The 19,675-nt window shown below is 40.4% G+C and overlaps 1 protein-coding gene across 1 annotated transcript in view; it reads right to left on the reverse strand.

Moving 5' to 3' along the window:
• The window catches only part of MYO10 (myosin X), a 552,927-nt gene that overhangs the window by 164,666 nt on the left and 368,586 nt on the right, over positions 1-19,675 (reverse strand). The window lies entirely within an intron of this gene.

Here is a 19,675-nt window from a genome sequence, read left to right on the forward strand (position 1 = left end):
GTTATTGGAATGTAACGCGCATGTCTGACTACTGTGTTGCACATACTAAGGTCTATAAAGAACAACAACACAGAAATTCCAGAGAATTTTGAATCTATCATCCAATAAGAGCAGCCTGTGTTTTTTTAAATGAGTATTGCAGTAAATTACAAGAAACCATTACCAATAGAATAGGACCAGATTTTTGCAGCCTAAAAATATATCACAGAAAGAATGAGTATTCTCTTGTGGCGTGAATGTATTACAAAATACTGTAAAACTCTTAAAATTTTTCTTATAGCAATTGTGAAGAGGATTGAACAGGAAGGGTCTTGGAAGAGGGATTTGGGGAGCAGAAGGGAAGGGGACAAGCAGTTTACACTGTCGCTCCACCAAGCTACTTCCTTTCTTATTCTTTGTATCCGTCCTGCTCACAGTTTGTAAGTGCTAGCATCTGTGTTTCATAGGAAAGGAAGGGGTTTTGAAACACAGCATTTCTTTTTCTAGCGCTGAAAATGACCCCAAACTGGTTTCTTACTCATTTTATGCAACTGTTTTGGAATTTGGAAAACCCCACAGATACGCTGTACAAAACTCCATACATCTATGAACATCTGGGGATTTGGCCGTTCCGCACTGCTCCAATTTTCATTTAATCGGTAGAAATTCCTTCACTGATTGTGTGCCTAAGGTAAATTACTTCCTTTTGAAGCTGCTCACATGCATTGGGGCTCAGTTTTCAGCCAGCGAGGACCAGGAAGGGACAGAGGGCTCAGCTCTACCGCCCTGGTGAGACACCTCCTTGCTGGCCGTGAAGGTCTCTTCACTTCACACTGGTGGTCAGTCGTGGGGTGGCTCAGCTCTACCGCCCTGGTGAGACACCTCCTTGCTGGCCGTGAAGGTCTCTTCACTTCACACTGGTGGTCAGTCGTGGGGTGGCTGCTCACCAGGCCCTAACCCCCAGTGTCCCCTTGGCTCCATGCAGTACAATTTCATCATTTGCTGGGCCAGCTTTACTCTCAGCCAGTCTACCAGCCTGGTGCAGTACTCCTCACTTAAATTCACTGTCCTACATGGATCAGCTTGCATCTTTGCTCAGCTTTTCTGACCATTTTTCTCTCTACTAATAGTTGCTGAAATCCCCATATTTGATCAAAATGTCCTACAAAAGACAGACATCTCCTTCTCTCATAGCTCTCATGCAATCCTAGCAGCTACAATTTTTGTAAGACCCTAAACTTTTAGAAGAGATTTCAACCACTCCTATCTCTATCAACTCGTGGAAATCTCCCATAACATGCAGCTCTCTTGGTTTCTGCTCTGGGGGCAAAACCAAAGTATTGACTGCAGCTCAGTTACCTATAAATCATAGGCTTCACCTGAGCCGTGTTTCTTCACAGGGAATTTCCACAAACCAAATTTGTAGGACCTTTTTAAAAAGATTTATTGTACCTGCATTTATTATAAAGTTCATAGACATAATTACGTCCCAGCAAGCCCTTAACTCATTCACTACTTCAAGCATGCTTGCTCAAATTCCAGACATCCATTTCTCACAGTAACTTTTCCCCCTGTTCTCATCTATGCTAGCTGCCATGGCATTTCAAGGGCTGGTGGCTCCCTGGGTCTGGGCGTGAGGAGCGTGGGGTGTCCCTGGGTGGGCCAGCCAGGATCCGCAGGCAGGGCCCCTCCCAATGGCCCACGAGGAGCAGGGCACCGGGGCAGCCCCAGCCCTGGGGACTGGGCACCTCCATGGGACCAGGTCAAGGCCAGGCCCGGCGAGTGGGCCCAGCTGGGCAGGGGCCATGGCTGAGCAGGGCTGGGCTGGGGGGAGCTGGAGCCTGGCCCTGCTGCAGCCTCAATGCGGCAAGGGCTGGCAGCCCTGGGGCTGCCATAGGGCCTGGGGATGGTGGCGCACTCGGGGCCATGACAGTAACTGTATATGCGACCAAATAGGTTGTTCTGTTGCAAGCCCAGCATCTTTATCGTGTCTTACAGTCTACGATGACCATTTCTGTGCATTTGACAAGTCCCGCTCCCTGTTCCATAAGCACTCATTCAGTTGCCCCAACCATAACACAAAGTCAGCTTCATACCAAAAAGCTTTTTAACCCCTTATAACCTTTTTTTTTTTTTTAGAAAGTCTGATGAATTTTCTTTGCATGCATGTGATGGTTTGTTCTTGCCTGGCATACCTTATTTTTACAGTTGCCATTTTTCCGCAGTGTTATCACTGAAGCGAGCAGATATTAGCTTTTTCATGCCTGACAGGGTTATTGCACAAAAGCTTTCCCTCTGAATCACACTCTTGAGGAGCTTGCCTTTCCCTACGGGCTAGGCTGGAAGCAGGTTATCTACCTCACCCTGCAGCACTGCCCCCCTTCTGGGGGACATGCAGATTGTTTTCAGTCAAAGAATTAAATGGTGATTCAGTTAATTCAGTCTTGTTAATTAAAACAAGCCTAAATTAAAGTTTTCTTCTCACCAGAGAGAGGCAGTGCATTTCTTTGCTCCCAGGTCAAGGCCTCATTTCATCCAGTACTATCTCCAAAATGTGCTCTCAGATTTTTCCCCTTAGGGTCTTTGTTTGTGGCATGCTCAGAGTGGCTTTGCATCTGATCTGTATTTCTGGTACAAATTCCTGTTTCTTTAAACTTATTCCAAAAAAGGACTTTAATTACTATTTACATTTATTCTCTGGGGCTGCTATTGCCCTCGTGAGCTGCAGTTGAGTTTCAGCTAACTCACTTATGGTGTACAATATGTTTGGCATTGACATTATCCAACAAAATCTCAAAGTTCAAGGGCAAGGCGTTATTGGAGAAGCCAATACTTCTGTAGTGGCCGACAACGTATATGCAGGCAGCTAGCACAGAGCACAGTTTGCTACCCCACAGCTCTCAAAGTATACAGTGAAATAAAAAATTGCTCCAGCCAAAATTGTCATGATCTGTGCAGAGCAAAAAAAAAAAAAACAAAACCCTTGCATTCTTGTCCATCAGAACTCCTTCACAAACATGTGCTTAGGTTTTAAAGCCAGTCCCAGACCCTGGTCCTGGTTTCCAAAATGTTAAATAGCTTCTCTTCAAATGAATGCCCAACAACTGGACCAGATAGCCTTCATCTTTTTCTGCATCTTGTTTGTAGTAAGCCAGCTCTCTCCTTGCGCTGTTCTGGGAGCTAAGGATCTGCCTCACAGTTGTGAACTCCATTAGATGCCAGCTACTTTAGCATTAGGTCCTGTTATGCGTAACTACATCTTGCCAGGATGAGCCTAGCCCTTGAGTGTGACAAGAAATGGATCAAATCAATTATTCATGCTCACGTATGAACTTTAGTTATTAACCTCTAGGAGTAATAAATAAATAAAAAGTGAAGAGCTGGCGGATTTTTGTAATAGATTCATTTATAGCTACTGTAACAGTAAGAAAATTCAACATTTTCTTTTTGTGTAAACAAGCTTCCAACAGGAATGAAGAAAAAAAGCTGGGAGACATTTTCCTGGCTTCTTCAACCTCCCTCCCTCTTTTGGATCATAACAGCTTCTTCCATCACTTTGACATCTTTACACCCTAATTCCCCTAGCTGTAGTTTCAGTGCAAGTACTTTGGGGGAGTTATGGATGAGAAAAAAAAATAGCAACTGTAGAAATGTCCCACAACAATCACAGGCACCATGGATGCAGTACCTTCTGTGCTGCTGGGCTGACCACATATCCAAAACTACAGGCTCATTCCCTGTTTGGGATACAGAAATCCAAAACTGTTTTCATGGAGCTGGACTTCCATATGACAACACATTTAACCCTGACAGCATGGGGTCTAGCAAAGGGCATTAAGTACATGTAATCCTCACAATGATTTTCTTTCTTTCTTTCTTTCTCTCTCTCTTTCTTTCATTCTCTCTCTCTTTCTTTCTTTCTCTCTTTCTTTTCTCTCTTTCTATACTTTTTTTTTTTTTTTAAATACAATTTATGACCATCTCTACCTGGGAGGTTCTGAGTTTTACTTTCCATATAATGAAGTAGCTTCTGTTGCAAGACTTTAAGATACAACTTCACAGAATCCAACCTTTTTTTTTCCCAGTGGCATAGAGCCACGTCTTGGTTTAACAGGTGATAACACACATAGCAAGATAGACAGCTTTCTAGCTCCCCATATTTTCACCTGTTTCCTGAATTCTACTCAGCCCCCAGGTGTTGCCTTTTCAGAGCCTTCCTCTCACCTGCTTTTGATACTTAGCCTGCCACTCCACTCAGTCCTTCACCTGATGAGATGACCTGATTCCTTCTGGGCCCGTCAGGGAACATTACCATTCTTAGTGGCTGGCTATTCCCTGCATTCAGCTTCTGTCCCCCTTGGCTGTCTTAGCCTCATGGACCCTTCATCTCATTTAAGATCACAGCTGCATTTCTTCCTTACCAGCATCTCTTAACTCAACTTTTCTCTTATAATCTTTCTTGTAGCCTATTGATTTTAACACAACTCTGTGTATTGGCTTGGAAAACAGTTTTTACAGAAGATGCCAGCAGAGAAAGCTGTATTGTACAAGTGCATTGGTTTATCCCATAAAAAATATCTGACGGGAGAAAAACAGAGGAGTGACAGACAAAAGCTATCAAAAAGGTTAGAATCATCTAAGGGATAAAGACAGTGGGAAAGCATAAGGAAAAGGGTAAAAAGAAATCGAAGTTTTTCTTATCTCCTTCTGAATCAGCTTGTGAATATATTTCTTCCTTGCCTTCTCCCAGAAAGCCTCTTTAAAGCTGTGTTTTAAAGGCAACTTATAATTCAATCCCCTCAGTCACAGCTTATGCACGTGTTCATTTATCAAGTAGTTAGACCTGCATGAAATATTGCCACCACTGTCTGAAGGTTACCATCACCAGAGCAGAGCCCAGTGATGGGACATACGAGGGCACCTTCTGCTGTTTCAGTGCCACGCAAGCCAGGCTGCTTCAAAACACTTCCTACAGCAATTTAAACTAGGTCATCCTCATTTCTACTGAGGCAAACAAGGAACACCCACACTTTCCTTGTCGCTGGCAGTGTAATGAAAGGAAAAATCTTCAGTAAAAAGGCAGCAAACTACATCAAGGGCCAATCATCTCTTACACCACTGCAGCTGTTCAGTCAGCAAATACAAGTCTGAGGCTTCCTTTGCACTTGTGTTGTCAGGCTAGTTTAAACAATATCCATGCTCTATCCCCACCATTTATCACTCCCTCAGCTGTAATACATGCAAAGGGTAAGCCTACCTTAGCACTGTAGCTCGGCACCAGGTCTCTCCCATTTCTCACGCTTTGGTTCGCACTGGGGAGCAGTCCCAGAGCTTGCAAGTAAGCTAAAAACTAAGCTCCAGAAACACTCTCACCGACTAAAGGGTGTTCAGGACATAGGGCTGGATTAGAGCTAGTCTGAAATGCAGCCTCTTGGAATGCATTTAAGATGGACAATGGGTCCTCAGCATGATGTTTCACTCTATGGATACGCTACTATTCCTTGGCGTTATTTGCTTGTATAGTGTGGCTGTTGTGCCACCATGGGTCACTGCAGCAAATGGGATGGGGGAACTGATCCAAGCATTTTATTTTGGCTTGGGTTTGGTTTTTGACTTTGTTTTCTTAGAAGAGCCTTGACAGAAAAAAAGGTTTGATTCTGACCAATTCCCCGAGCAGGTTCAGATAAATACCTCACAAACAAATTTTGTTGCAACAGGGGGACGTATAAAGACAAGGGCACTCTGCATTGCTGTTAGCATTTATTCCCCATACCAGATCACAGCTTCAAAGAACCAGGAGGAACAGCCTTCATAGTCCCTTGTGCTTCAGGGAAAGTTTATGCCTTTCAAATATTTAGATATTATCAGCCTGCAGGATAATTAATACTGTCCATCAGCATTCTTCTGTTAGAAGTTTCTTTCCATGCATCTGCCACAGTAAGTAAAATACTTCCCCTTGACCCTACATTCCTTCCTGCATTTGAAATCGAGAAATCACATTATAGCACAATAGAAAACAATATTCATTTTAAAGCAGACAGAGTTTCCCACAAACCCTGAGAGTGCTTAAATGACAACCACACCGTCTTACTAAGACACACAGAATGCTGCAAATCTGCACATCCTAGAGGAGGATGCTCTCATGAAGCATGTTAAAAGCTACATTTAATAATGCAAAAATGAAATTTCATCATTGTATCATTTCATAAACACCTTTGTAACTTAATAAACCTTACTTTTTTCCCGTCAAAACTTTTTTTTTTTTGTAATTACATTGATGTGATACTTTCTATTTTGATAGTTTAAATTTTTGCCCAAATACATTTATTTTGCTCTAGTATCTTACTCATGAACAATTTTAGGAAGAGTTAGGTCTTGGTGGAATTATAACTTTATAGGTTTTCTTATTTACTGGACACATTCAAGTGAATAAACCTGCAATTTCTTTAGTACAAACAAAAGCAAAAGCAAAATTTCTGGCCTACATCAGCTTGCTGTCCCAGAATAGAATCAAAGGCTGTTGAGGTAGTTTGTGTCCCTACTTAGAAACAGGAAAGCCTTTGTTTTGTGTACACAGATACTATACAATTCAACTTGAGATGTTAGAGGAAGCTAGGGAAGCAAGCACAATGCTAGTTACGTTCTTGGCATGCAGTCTGTCTGTAGCAATATTTGATGTTTGTGTTTACTTGCAACATATGACAATTAATAGACTGAAAAGACATTATATTGATGTTTAGTTCCAGGCTCGTTAAAGCATACATGACAGCATATCTTCTGTTTCCCTTGATCCTTATCCCAATTGCTCTACTGTATACCATTCCCCTAACATCCATAAAACTGTAGCAATGCTCATTCTTTTCTTACTCAATGAATTACAAGATTTGCACAGGATGCAGCAGTAATCTGTAAATAGAAAATAAAGCACAGAACAATTCCATAAATACTATTGTTAACATTTGAGTAACAAACAGGGTTGCAAGATCGGTATTTTTCAAAAATCATAGAGTTACCAATTACCTTTGGAAAAGACCTCCAAAATCATCTGGTCCAGCCGTCCCCCTACCACCAATATCACCCACTAAACCATGGGATAGTATTGAGCCTCTTAATTCCAACATGCTTTCAGAAGGGAATTTGGGAAATAACTTGCATTTAGAACTCTGCAAATTCTTTCTCAAAGCAGTTGACACCTGTGGTGACACACAGCCCGAACTACCAGAACCTCATGGTTTTTCTGCCCAGTTGCTGGAAATAGGTGGAATTCTAGTTACAGTGGAATTTAGTGACTAATGACCTCGTTTTCTCTTTTCTTTTTCTAACCACTTCAGATTTCCACAAGTGGAAAGTTTCTTTGTGTTTGTAGGCAGAAGTTTGAATACAACAATGTGGTATATGTGGGTTTTGTGCTTCATTTATTATATCAGTAATTTTTTCCTTTAGAAAACTCCTGAATCTTTACAAGAGGTTTTTACTCAAAAGCTTCCCAAAGTCTTCTAGAAACTGTAACACAGCTTATTACTTCTATATTCAGCACAAATTCTACTTTAAGTCTAAAACCTCCAAAAACGAATGGAAACTTCTTCCTTGGAGGAAGCAAAGGCCGACATACTCGTGAAAATCCCAGCAGAATCAAGCGAGATGGAGGGAAATCATCTAAAGCAAAATCTGGCAGAATAATACGCTGAGGGTGAGCAGGATGATGGTGTTGCTCCTAGACAGAGTTACCAGAGTAAAAACTGCAGGACGTCAAGCCCTTGCTCAGTGCATAGGCAAAGAACTGCAGCTACTGCTCATGTAGGGAGCAGTAGCCTAGCAGCACCACTCTGCCTTGGCAGACAGGGGCAGCCCATCTTTGAAGTCTCATCTAGTCTAAATTATGAGGTCGAAGTTGGCTAACACAGCAGAAATCTTCAGTTTCATTTCTGACTGACAGCAAACCTGGAGGATTTTTTTTGTCTGTGCCAAAAAGAAAAATGCATGGTTGAATTCAGAGCAGCCTTTGCTGATAACTGAGAAAAATAAACTTTACAAGTTGAAAATGGGTAGACAGTTCAGCTTTGAAGGTTAAGTTAGCGAATCAACTTTTGTCTAGATTTTAGCTAGAAGTGATGGGAGAAAGTTTCCTCTTATTTTCAGAAAAAATAGGTGAATCCATTCTCGGTAAAAAGCTAGCATAAAAACAAAAATCAAAAGACTACGCTGACCGTTGGTAAGAACAAAATGTGTGCTAAATTAGGTTTGTGTGTTTTGTCTTTCCTGTTATTAATAGCATCCTCAGAGGATACTGACTCACTCGATGACTGAAGTACTTGTGGTTTGGGACCCATTCTGTGCCAATAATCCTGGAACCAGGGAAGTTCGCTTTTCTTTACAAAAAGAAGCTTCCAGGCCAAGTTGCCATTTGTTACAACACCAAGAAGCGTGGACAGCAAAGCTCTCAAGCTGGAACTCTGTAAAGCAGACCGAGTTAACATCTCATGAAGTTATCCAGCCACCAGTGAGATTTTCTGACAGGGAACAACCAGGGGCTCAGCAGCCCTTAAACACTCCCCCGTTCACACCCAGTCAGGCCAAGGACTGGCTTTGCAAGTCATCGCTTCACCCTGCGAGGGTAACAGGGGATTTGCCAGCCACGGATGCAGACAAACCTCATCTAAACATGAAAGAGGTGCAGAGCCAAGGAGCCACTCTGGGAAATTTGTTTACAATGAACTAGCCTGCTTTCAGATTCTTTCTCTGACGTAAATTCCTGTTATTTCTCTTGCACTACATTTACACACTTGCCATTATTTTTGTTTTGTTCCCGGGAAGAGATACATTAAAGGGCTGAACATCTCATGCTCAGTGTTGTGTTTATACTTGAGCTTTTTAGCTTGATTAGAAATTCAACTTTTCCTACTACTCATGTGGCAGAATTACTGTTCTGAAAGCACCTGCCCTTAGGGAACAGAGATAAATAATTCAAACTACTGAAAGTCACCTTCTCCTTCCACTGTGCTTGGTGTTTACTGGGACCTTCTAGCAGCCAGAATGATCCTAACATTTCCACTGTGTGACACTGGCACTGCTGCAATGGGACAGCATTTGTAAGGCCTCTTCTGCCTTCATGCTGCACTAAATACCTGGCACATGGGAATGGTAAGGATTCTCCTCATCAGAGTACTTCAGTCAGGATTGTCATTTTATGTTTTCCCAGTACTTGGCCTGACCTCAGCAAGTTGGTGATCCAGCTTTAAAGTCAAAATCAATCCTATACAAGAAGTATATATTTTTAGTTTTATACATTGCCATGTAGCAACATTTAATCATTCTTTAATAGTCTAAGTGATTTGAAAAGGACACAAGTCGAAGTAACTATAAAAAAACAAAAAGTTGCAATATTTAAATGTAGTATGTTAATAGTTTGCAAATAGTTGAGCAGATTAGTTATGCATGCAGTAAAGAAAAATGCCCTCAAGATGCTCACAAGCTAGGAACCTGGGCAAGCACTCTTAGGGTTTTCTTCTAATTCCTCCCATATTCACCTCTACCTGTTTGTTATTGCTGCTCATAGGTATCCTTGATTTCCAAACCACTGCCATGTAAGTGCATCTTCTGGAACCGGCTGGAGCTTTTGTTAAATCAGGGAGTCCTGTGCACGTGCAACAATGGGCGATCAGAGCAGGGGTTTACAGGCACACACTTCACATTACACATCTGGTTTGGCATGATCTTTCAGGTGCATCAAGTGAGTTTGTGCTTCACTGAACTTGGATCGGGTGACAGTAACCTTGCCTAAGGTGTCCCTTAAAACACCTAACTACTGTTTAGTAATAAAACCCAGGAACCTGAAGTGATGTATGAGCAATCTAAAACGTTAATTTTCAAATCCTTTGTGTTATAAGCACATAAAGTAGATAACACTCTATGAAATACACCTAATGCTATTCTTATCTAATTGGAAATTACTCCTGCAATCTAATTAGAAATGTGCAAAGATTTACAGCTGTGTAAATGAGGGACAAATTAAGTTCAAACAGCTAGACTGCATACTGAACGGCCATGAATTAGGAAAGTATCTCCAATTTCAGCAAAGAAACTGCTGCTCAAGTCTCAGTCTGCAACTGCTTGTTAGTACACTGCTTCATGGATATGGCAAATCTTTTCACTTCTGCTCAAACCATGCCCTTTTTCTGCATGGCAGCTTGGAGCTTCTTCCCCCGAAGAGGAAGGTTTTGAGCTGCACTCTGGGATCCTGTGGGTTATTCTGGTATTCTTCTGCACATATTCTAGCTCTGCGAGCTGCTCCCTAACCTGTGCAATGTAACAGTGCAGATCCACTGCAAAGTGCAGTGCTATGCTGACACAGCAAGGGATTGGATTAGTCTGTAAGAGCATAAATTCAACGTAAGACTTCCCAGTTTGTACAGATTGAGAGGGTTTTGTACTTAATAAGGCCTCTACTGCTTTAAAACTCTCAGTCAGAATGGGTTTCTTTTTGGTTTTGGGGGAATGGGAGATTTTGTTTTCAGAGTGACCTTAAATTACCCCGACCACACAATGGATGGCATGATCAGGACACTCGCACTGACCACTTCTTCCTCTGTAGTCCTCCCCCAGAATCTTTTGTCCAAACTACATCAGATCCATTCATGAGGTTTCCTTCTTCCAGTCTTACACTATTCCTAAAAAATTCACAAAGGCAGAATTGATATCCCAAAAAATAATGCCAGCAGGAAACAGAATGGAGACTAAAGCATTCTCATCTTGAGAAACAGGCCAACAAAGGGATTATTGTCTTCATTTTGTAAAAGTTTATTGTCAAATTGCTTTGACCTCAACATTAGACTTATCTATATGTTGCTCTGTAGCAAAATTTGAAATGCTGACAGAACAGCATCAGTGCTCACAATACAGAAATCTCATGAGACCTTTTGCAGTTGGTCTTTATGCTCACCATGATAAAACAGCAGCCAAAAAGGGCACATTATGTCTAATTACCCTGACTTAAACTTGGACGTCATGCAATGAAGAAATACAAATCTGCAAACTTTTTCTTAACTCAACTGCTTGCAGTACTCAGCTTCTCAGATCTTTCAAAATAATGCATTTATGAGGCATTTTCACTTAACAAGGTGCAATCCAGCTCCCATATATAATCCAGTTTTTCCTTGGAAATCTGCCACGAAGGGTCAGCACTGAATATTCCTGATAGTAGCACATATGTACACATGTAGCTTGTGAAGCAGCTGGTATATCTTAAGAGAGCTGTGCTTTGTCAGGAACACCACAGTCTACAGTGAAGGTAGTAAGAGTGAGCTGTGCAGCCATGAATAGGCGACCCAGGTAGTGACAGTCAAACACCATTAGATTTTTACTATATGGTAAGTACAGACTTTATATAAAATCAGCAGATGGTCTCTGTTTCTACTAAACTAGGGTGAAATGAAGAAAATGCTGCCAATACAGAAGTTCTGAAACAGCCCTTAAGCATTTGCATCACAAAACTGGTGCCACCATACTTAGCACTAATGACCCAAGAGTCCAAGTCATTCTGAAGGCAAATTATGCTTTAAAAGATCTCTCATAATCAATGACTTTAGGTAATTTAGTTATCCAGTGAGGGAAAATGTGCACTTCAGAGCTGATTCCTGGGCTGAAACTTATGCAACAAAAATGGAGAACAACACAGACCTAGTTTTCTTTCATTTACACCCTTTTATATGGTAAGTCTGTTCAGCTGAAGAAATCATAAAAATAATGGACAGAGGCAAACAAGATTCAATTTATTAAAGATCAAAACTGAGATTAGAAGAAATACCACTGCATAGAAAAGCTACAAGATGAACTTCATATAAAACTGTGTGGTAGTTAATAATCTTGCAGCATATTTAATGCCAGAGTCCTGGGGGACAGGGCAGAATGAACATAGCTCTTTACACAGGACAGCATGACAGATAAGCTATCAGATTTTCATTACAGAGCAGAGCTTTTTTCATTTGTACTGGATTTATTATAGTAGTTATTAAGGTCAATAAAGCAGACTGTTGACTCCAGGGAAGATGACAAGGGATGCAGCAAACAAGCTGTTATTGATTTGGCTCAGGGACAACAAAATACTCACTGACCCATTCCAAGAACAGTTATTTACTGCTTTTACTTATTGCTAGATGACATCTAGGATGACAGATATCCTTTATGTTTGTTAAATATAAATATTCTACTTTGCTGGAATTAATACTTATGAGATGCTTCAAAATCTCATGACATACAGATGAGATACAACAATTTGTGCAAAGAGATGCACAGATATAGACCTGCAAAATATAAAGTATCTTGATTAGCACAGAATGTTCTCTTAATAAATGACAGTCACAGTCAAAGGAATATACTGGACATGTATGTTTACATGTGTATCTCATATCTAAATACAAGTTTTCATTTTCCCCATATATTATGAAAAGTAATGGATGTCAGTTTCTTGTCGAATTATAAACAATTTCAAAGTCTTTATTTTAAATTTTGAACAGTGCTGTTATAGTTTATGGTATCACTGAAAGCTCTTGACAGATTTATGTTATGAATGAAATACAACCAGCTGTGAAATATAGGGTTGTAGTTCTATCAAAAGATTCAGGTAATGTCATAAGCCACAGGAATCTGATTCATGAGAATCCCAATGGAATTACAGATCTGAAACTTCTACCTTACTTGCATTTTTACATACAGGCTGTATGTGATGAAATATTAATACATTTACACCTCCTTGCCCAGATTCTCCTCTCTCAACTCATCCTGCCTCATCATTCCCTCCTTTTCATGTTTTTTCACATCCCCTCATACTGGCAATTTTGCTTTGAGTGGCAACTATAATCTGTAAACTATAAGTGCTGTTGAGCAGCACTTTTAAGGTTTATGAGTCCTAATCTTTTTCTATTCTATTTTGAAGTGTCCCTTGCAGAAAAGTCAGCAAAAGCAAACATGGGACAAGTCACGATACACACGAGTTTACAGGCTAGTGAACTGGCTTAACCCGTCAGTGAAAGAGGCTGTGCTAACCTCCTGGGTGGAGAAATAGTATATCTCAGGTATGGTATATGTCCTGTCCTGCCACTTCTTTTTATACAGATGCAGATTCCTAGGAGGCACTGACAGTCTCTCCCACTTTGGTTACTGCACCCTGGGACAGAAGATTCCTGCCTTCTACAAAGGACGAAACAAGCCAGGTCATTCATAAATTTATAAATTTTTTAATGATCCATTTTACATTTTCCTGCCCAATTTGAACTGCATGGCAAGGTACAAGAGGGATTATTTCTTCTCAGCATGTATCTATCAGAATAAGTCTTGCAGGTTATGTGCATGCTGATGGTTGCATTATCATACAGCCCACCCATGACTCTGTAAATTGCATTTTACAACTGCAGTCACGTGGTTCCTTATATTTCCCACATAGAAGGAAAATATATTTCATATACTTTTCGTTTCTGTAAAGTCTGGGAACCTGGCAGCCAAGTGGAAGGACCACTGCTGGTTACGTGTCACCAGCCAGTCCTCTGGCAGCTGCAGCCCAGTGCCAGCAAGTCATCAGTGCTCCAGGACTCCTACTGCTAGCCAGCGAAACAGTCTCAAAACACAAAGCACCCTGCATGTCTTGTCAGTATGACTCAGACATATCACTTAACACCCTCCCACAATTTAATGAAATGTCAACAAATAAAATTATACAGTTTAGATAGTTTACACCTGGATGAGCTACTCCTCAGCTCGTCTTCCCCAATGCTCACAATTTAAAATCTGTGTAGGTTTCTGAATATGTTGCAGATTTCCATATTGACAAGGCTAAGTAAATCTAATAGCCTTCTAACCCTTCAAGGGTTAAGTAAATTCAATACCTACCAATGAAACCCCCAAATCCAGACCTACAAAAATCCAGGACTTCTAGAATTTGGCACTTGAAAACCAATTATCCAGGTGCAGAAATATGACAGCTGTGTATGATCATAGCCAAGGAGCAAATTAAAATTGCTCTTGAAATTCCCTTGCAATTAGTTCAGGGACACTGCACATCATCAAAGTCTGTGCTCACAAGTCCGGGATTTCGCAAAGTGAAATGAAAGCTTATGACACTAGCTGTGTTTCAGTGTGATTAGCAGCGATTAAACAGCAGAGAAAGTCTGTGCAGACTAGATCTTGGGTCCCATTTTGAAATCTGATGTGGAAAAGCATTTCAAAGGACATGCAGGCCACCATTTTAAGGTGGAAGCTACATCCATCCAATTTTCAACTGTAACCTTTCCTAGAAAGCACTTATTCAGACTGTAAACGTCCACAGAATAAACAGCTTGTTGGACATACTACCTGAGCCAAAGTAGATTAACACAGCTCAGACAATTTCACCGTACTGATAGTATTCTATTTTAGGAGAAAGAACACAAACTGGCATAAGAAAGTAACCTAATCTCAGTGAATTATTTCCTCTAGGGTGTGGTTGGTCAGAAGAAAATAAATCAAGACCACATTCATTTTTAATCTTTGATTTTTCAGAGTAAACATACATTCAGTTTTAAGCACTTTTTTTTTTTTTCCCTCAAGATTCAGGTTTTCAGAAAGGATTTCCTTGACGTATATTATACAAAACCTAAACTAACTTACCGGTAAAATAACCAACTAAAATCAAATCATTTAATGCAAAACTAAAGCTCCTACCAAGATGGCCATGTGCTACACGGACTTTATTTTTTTTTGACTATAATACTAACCCTATTTCTCCAAGAGAAGAAATTGAAAAAAATATGTGGAAACCATATCTATCAAAAAGCACTGCTCACTGGCATAGACAAGGCAAAACCACCATCCCCTAAATGACCATTGTGTCAGGAGAGCGTGTTAAACAAAAATAATGGTAACCTTTAAAAGGTTAATGTCGGAAAAAATCTGACAGCCATCTTCCCACACGCCGTCTTGTATTTCAAGCATTGTAAAGATGTGTAAAATATATACAAATAACAAATATGATCCCTAGATCATGAAAGTCTGGAATGAAAGCTAATTAAGTTGTGTGCAGCTCATAACACTGTTTTCTATGACACTGCAGAATTTTATGCCCATATTTACTGTTATACGTTGTTCATAATATCATCTTCAACATGTCAAATTTAGCATAACGCATGCATTTGTATTAGGATCAGAGAGCTATTGTGCTTCATAACCCTAAGAGTGAATTAGTATCTCCATGATGAAGTATTCCTATGTGATGTGGGATGTGGAGACCTGAATTCTGCTCCCGATTTTGCCAATGATTTTCCTCTTGACCTTGGACAACTCACTAAGAAGGTATCCTGGCTTACTGCCAAACATACTTGAATCCCACGGGATTTACTAAGATGTGTGAGAGGATTAGGCTTTCAGTGCCATGTCCCTGCATCCATTGTTGGGTCCTCAGAGTAAAGATTACCTTGTTTGTAAAGGCATCCCTAAGAAATGTATAAGAACTAGAAATTTTACCTGATCCTTTTTCTTTCAACTCGTCCTAAGCAAAGACAGGGAAAAACAACTTCATTTACTGACAGGCCCCGATTCTTTTCTGAACCTTCTTGATAGAACGAACAAGACTCCCAGAACAGCTGCTTTCTGCTGCGCTGACTCCTCAGCCACTGTAAGAAAAGCTGGGAAGCTGTTGCATGGAAAAAGTGGGAGAAAATTATCTTTGGGACCTGTGGCAGGACCTTTCACTTCAGGATATAGCTCTGTTTGCAGTTTTAAAGTTCTGAAGCTTATGTACATACAGATGCAGTATCAAAATGAACAAACAACAAGTTTGCAGAGCTGAGCACGGAACGGACAGGAAATGCCTGAAGGTAACCCAGGCAACCTTAATTTTCTCCATTTGTGCAGTCTTTAATTTTGTCATCACACAGTAAAGGCTCTCCTTCAGCAGAATTCTCTGCCAGATGTTTATAGCAGCACCAGCAACTGCCAGGTTTAAGGTATCTCAGAGGTCTGTGGTGGAAAAATAACAAAAAATAGTGCTGAAGCGTACATGGAAGTTTACTGATATTTGAGTTCCTACAAGAACCCCATAGTTCCTGTGCATGCAATTTTCACTTGTAATACAGAGGAAAAACTGAGGGAGAGGGAGCACAGAAAAAAAATAACATGAACAATCCATCTTATATACAAATGACACTTCTAGGATGTTGGCATGAGTTTATCCAACTCCTCAATACATTTAAAAAGCAGGCAAATTGCTACAAGCCCTCTCCTGACCACTACCAAACTCTGTCTGTCAAGGTTTCGTAGCCATCAAGTTTATTCTTCAAACAAGATTCAGCTCACTTTACCAACCAACCAACCAAACAAAAAAACAAAAAACAAACAAAAAACCCCCTAAAGATTGATTTTCAATACACAACAAAATGTTTCTCAATATATAAAGTATTCAAACTTAAATCAAATTTCTTTATAAAATACATTTTGGGAAAAATTATCCCCCTGAAACTCTCACAAATGTGGAGGCAAAAGAACACCAGTAACTGTTATACTGTTTATATGGTTACTCTTTAAGGTGAACACAATCACTGATTTTTTGATTTTATAAAGAGACTGAAGCTTGAGATGCAGTAAAATTGTTCTCCCCATCCCCCTGGATTAGCTACACTAGGATTTTTATTTTATTTATTTATTTATTTATTTATTTATTTATTTATTTATTTATTTATTTTTAGGAGACTAACAACTGTAGTTTTCCCCAGAATTAAACTATAAACAGTAATCCCCTCTTCTTCTTTCTAGCCAATGGAGCTGGTAATCAGGCTAAGAAGAGCTCCTGGAGCAATTGAGGAATAGCTGCATCAGCACTTATGAAATATTAAGTACTAAACAGCCAATCAGCTTCTAATTTATCCAAGATAAATACTCCCACATGAAATTACAAAAGCAAAGATGGTACAAAGAAAAAATAAAATTATCCATTCTGTCTAAACTGTAGCATTTACTGTATGGTTGCTGAATAACTAGAAACCCCGCTATTTATTTGTTGATACAATGGTTCTGCTTTTCAGTTGTAGGTGGACGAAAGTTGTAAAGTGGAAATCTCTGTTTGACTCACAAGACAGTAAGAGGCAGTGATCCATTAGTATTGAAGCAAGCCTGCGGATTGCCTTTGAATAAGGAATTTGCTAAGGATGCAAGGATGAGCAATAAGTAAAATACATAAGATGAAATAATAATAAATCAAATGTAGAAGTCATCTAAGAAACTTGCAAGCTGCTGCAAAACTACTGCAAGGAAAGCTGAAGTCTGCTTCCAACATCTGGAAAATTCCTCCAAATTTCAATTTCTCAATTTATAGGCTCTGAAGAATTAAGCAGGCAGATCACAGGCATCCATTAATAATCACTCATGTCTCTTCTGGGTCAGTTATTTCTTGCAACAGCTCTTAAGTTACAGTTCAGTCTGTCACCCTCAAAACTACAATCAGGTTATTAATCAAAGAGTTCCAGAAGTATTTAAGGCAATCTCTATTCTCTATTTTATTTCCCGTTACAACAGGATGCAGTGGCTTTCATATCCAAGGGCACATACGTTCTTGCTAACTGTGAAGCTTAAAATCGACTGCAAACATCGGTACAGTCCAAAGATACGCTGTCCATGTAATTAAAACAATAGGATAAGCATTACAAGCCACCTGATACTGAAATTTGGGTTTGCTTGTTTGCATATTTGCAAAGTTTCTTTCAAAGTTTTCCAGCAAGGAGGGGAGGACAAAGGTCTCTCAGTTCTCTGCCTTTACTTTTGCTCCCTTAAAATACAGGCTGGTGTGAGGGGCTCCTAAATGGAAAGGGGATGGAAAGGCAGCTTTTCTCACCAAGTTTCCCCAGTCTGGGGCTTCCCCTGCCCCATTGGGTCAGGAGTAGGGTTGTTGCAGATCCCCACTGTGACTACTCCAAGCAGGCCAAGGACCACCTTTGTTCCTCAGGCTCAGTCTATCTGCCAGGCCTGGCTGAAGGGAGCCCACAGGGGAGGCTGGCAAGGATGAAAATGTTAGGATTTGAGAGTGGACCAGAGGGGCAGCTTGGAGCTCATGCCAGAGACCCTGGGCAGACCGTAGTTGAGGGCTGTGGTGGAGCTGATGTGGGGCCCACGGAGCCTGGAGAAGGCAGTGGTGCCCTACTGAGACTGCTAGCAGCTCCTAGATGTTATCCTTGCCACAGAATGCTTCCACCAGGCCAAGGATGTGGCCACATCTTGAGGCAAAGGCCTCGGCACAGCAAAAGTGGGTGTCTGGCTGTGTGTGGCTCACTGTCACGCACTGGCAGGGAGCCAGGCCGCCATTCAGCCTCAGGTGCAGAGAGCAAGCCACAGGGACTTCCCCTGGCCACCTGCTCCATGGGTGGCAGGGTACAGGGAGGTGGGCTTTGGGCCTAACATGGCATGGGCATCCTCACGCTCTTCCTAGATCTCTGAAGTGACTGCAACTAACTTTGAAATGTAATATACCATTCCTGAAGGAATCCCTTGTCAGGATTCCTTTAGAACACAAATGTAACCTCCAGAGGTAAGCACCACTTAAACAAGAAGATCAAGTGCTGTATTTGTTCTTCTGGTAGTTTCTGTTCAGTGCAAGGAAGTGCTAAGAGCTTTGCATTAACAACAACAAAAAAAAACAAATAAAAAGATATTGCCCAAAGCCACCTAAAAGCATAGCTGTTCTTTTGAAGTCTGCTCAGGAAGATGTAGAGTTTTGGATCCAGCTATCAACCCATGGCGAGGAGCAGAATGAGGTGGTGGTGGTGGTGTGTTTCTCCTATCTCCTGAGCTCTCCTCCCAAGCACTGGCGAGCAGCATGGGACCTCCTTTGGGGATGTGAGGAGCATCATGCATGTTGGAAAAAGGCAAAATCCAGGCAAGGTATACTCATAAACTCATTAAAACAGAGATTCACTTCAATGGTCCTAGTCAAAGGATTATAAGCCTGACAGAAGCTTTAAAATGGCACTATACAATGTTTTCTTTTGACAAAATGCTTTTTCTAAGGCATACACTAAAGAAAAAATTGTAACATATTTAATTAAAATTTCAGTGCAGAATAAAGTGTCAGTGGAAGTGAGGAAGAGTGCCAAAAAAGCCAACAGTTTGGTGGTTAAGGCGGCTCATCTGCTGTGTGGGATAATAAAGTCCAGATCCCTCTTTAAATTACGGAATGTGATTTTCTTGGTATTAATTTAATTGTTTTCTTATTCATGCCAGGAGCAAATTTAAATTTACTTTTGGGAGGTCGAAATTCATTTAAAGTTCTTGCAAATAGGCTGAATTATTCATAGTGCATAATGTTAGTAAAAAGATAAGATTCTTGATTTTTTCCTTTTTTTTTTTTTTTTTTTTGAAAATCTACATTTGTGTTAACTAACCATCTTTGGTTTGGGAAATAGATCGATTCAGAAACAATAAGAAATGATTTATTGACACTTAATAATTCTACTTATGTTTTTTCCAAGGTTGTAAGTGCTTGAATAATATTCAGTAGATATCAAATGCTAAAAAAAAAAAAACAAAAAAAGAACATGGGAAAATGAATTACCATCAAATTTACATCCATATGCATAACCAGTATTTGTCTTTCTGCATTCTTCTCCCTGTTCCCCCATGAGAATGCAGTAATTGCAATATTCCCATTCAGGTAAATACAGTTTTTTTTTTTTTTTTTATTATG

The sequence above is a fragment of the Anser brachyrhynchus genome (genome assembly GCF_964034855.1).
Source record: "Anser brachyrhynchus genome assembly, chromosome: 2".
NCBI classification, from domain to species: domain Eukaryota; kingdom Metazoa; phylum Chordata; class Aves; order Anseriformes; family Anatidae; genus Anser; species Anser brachyrhynchus.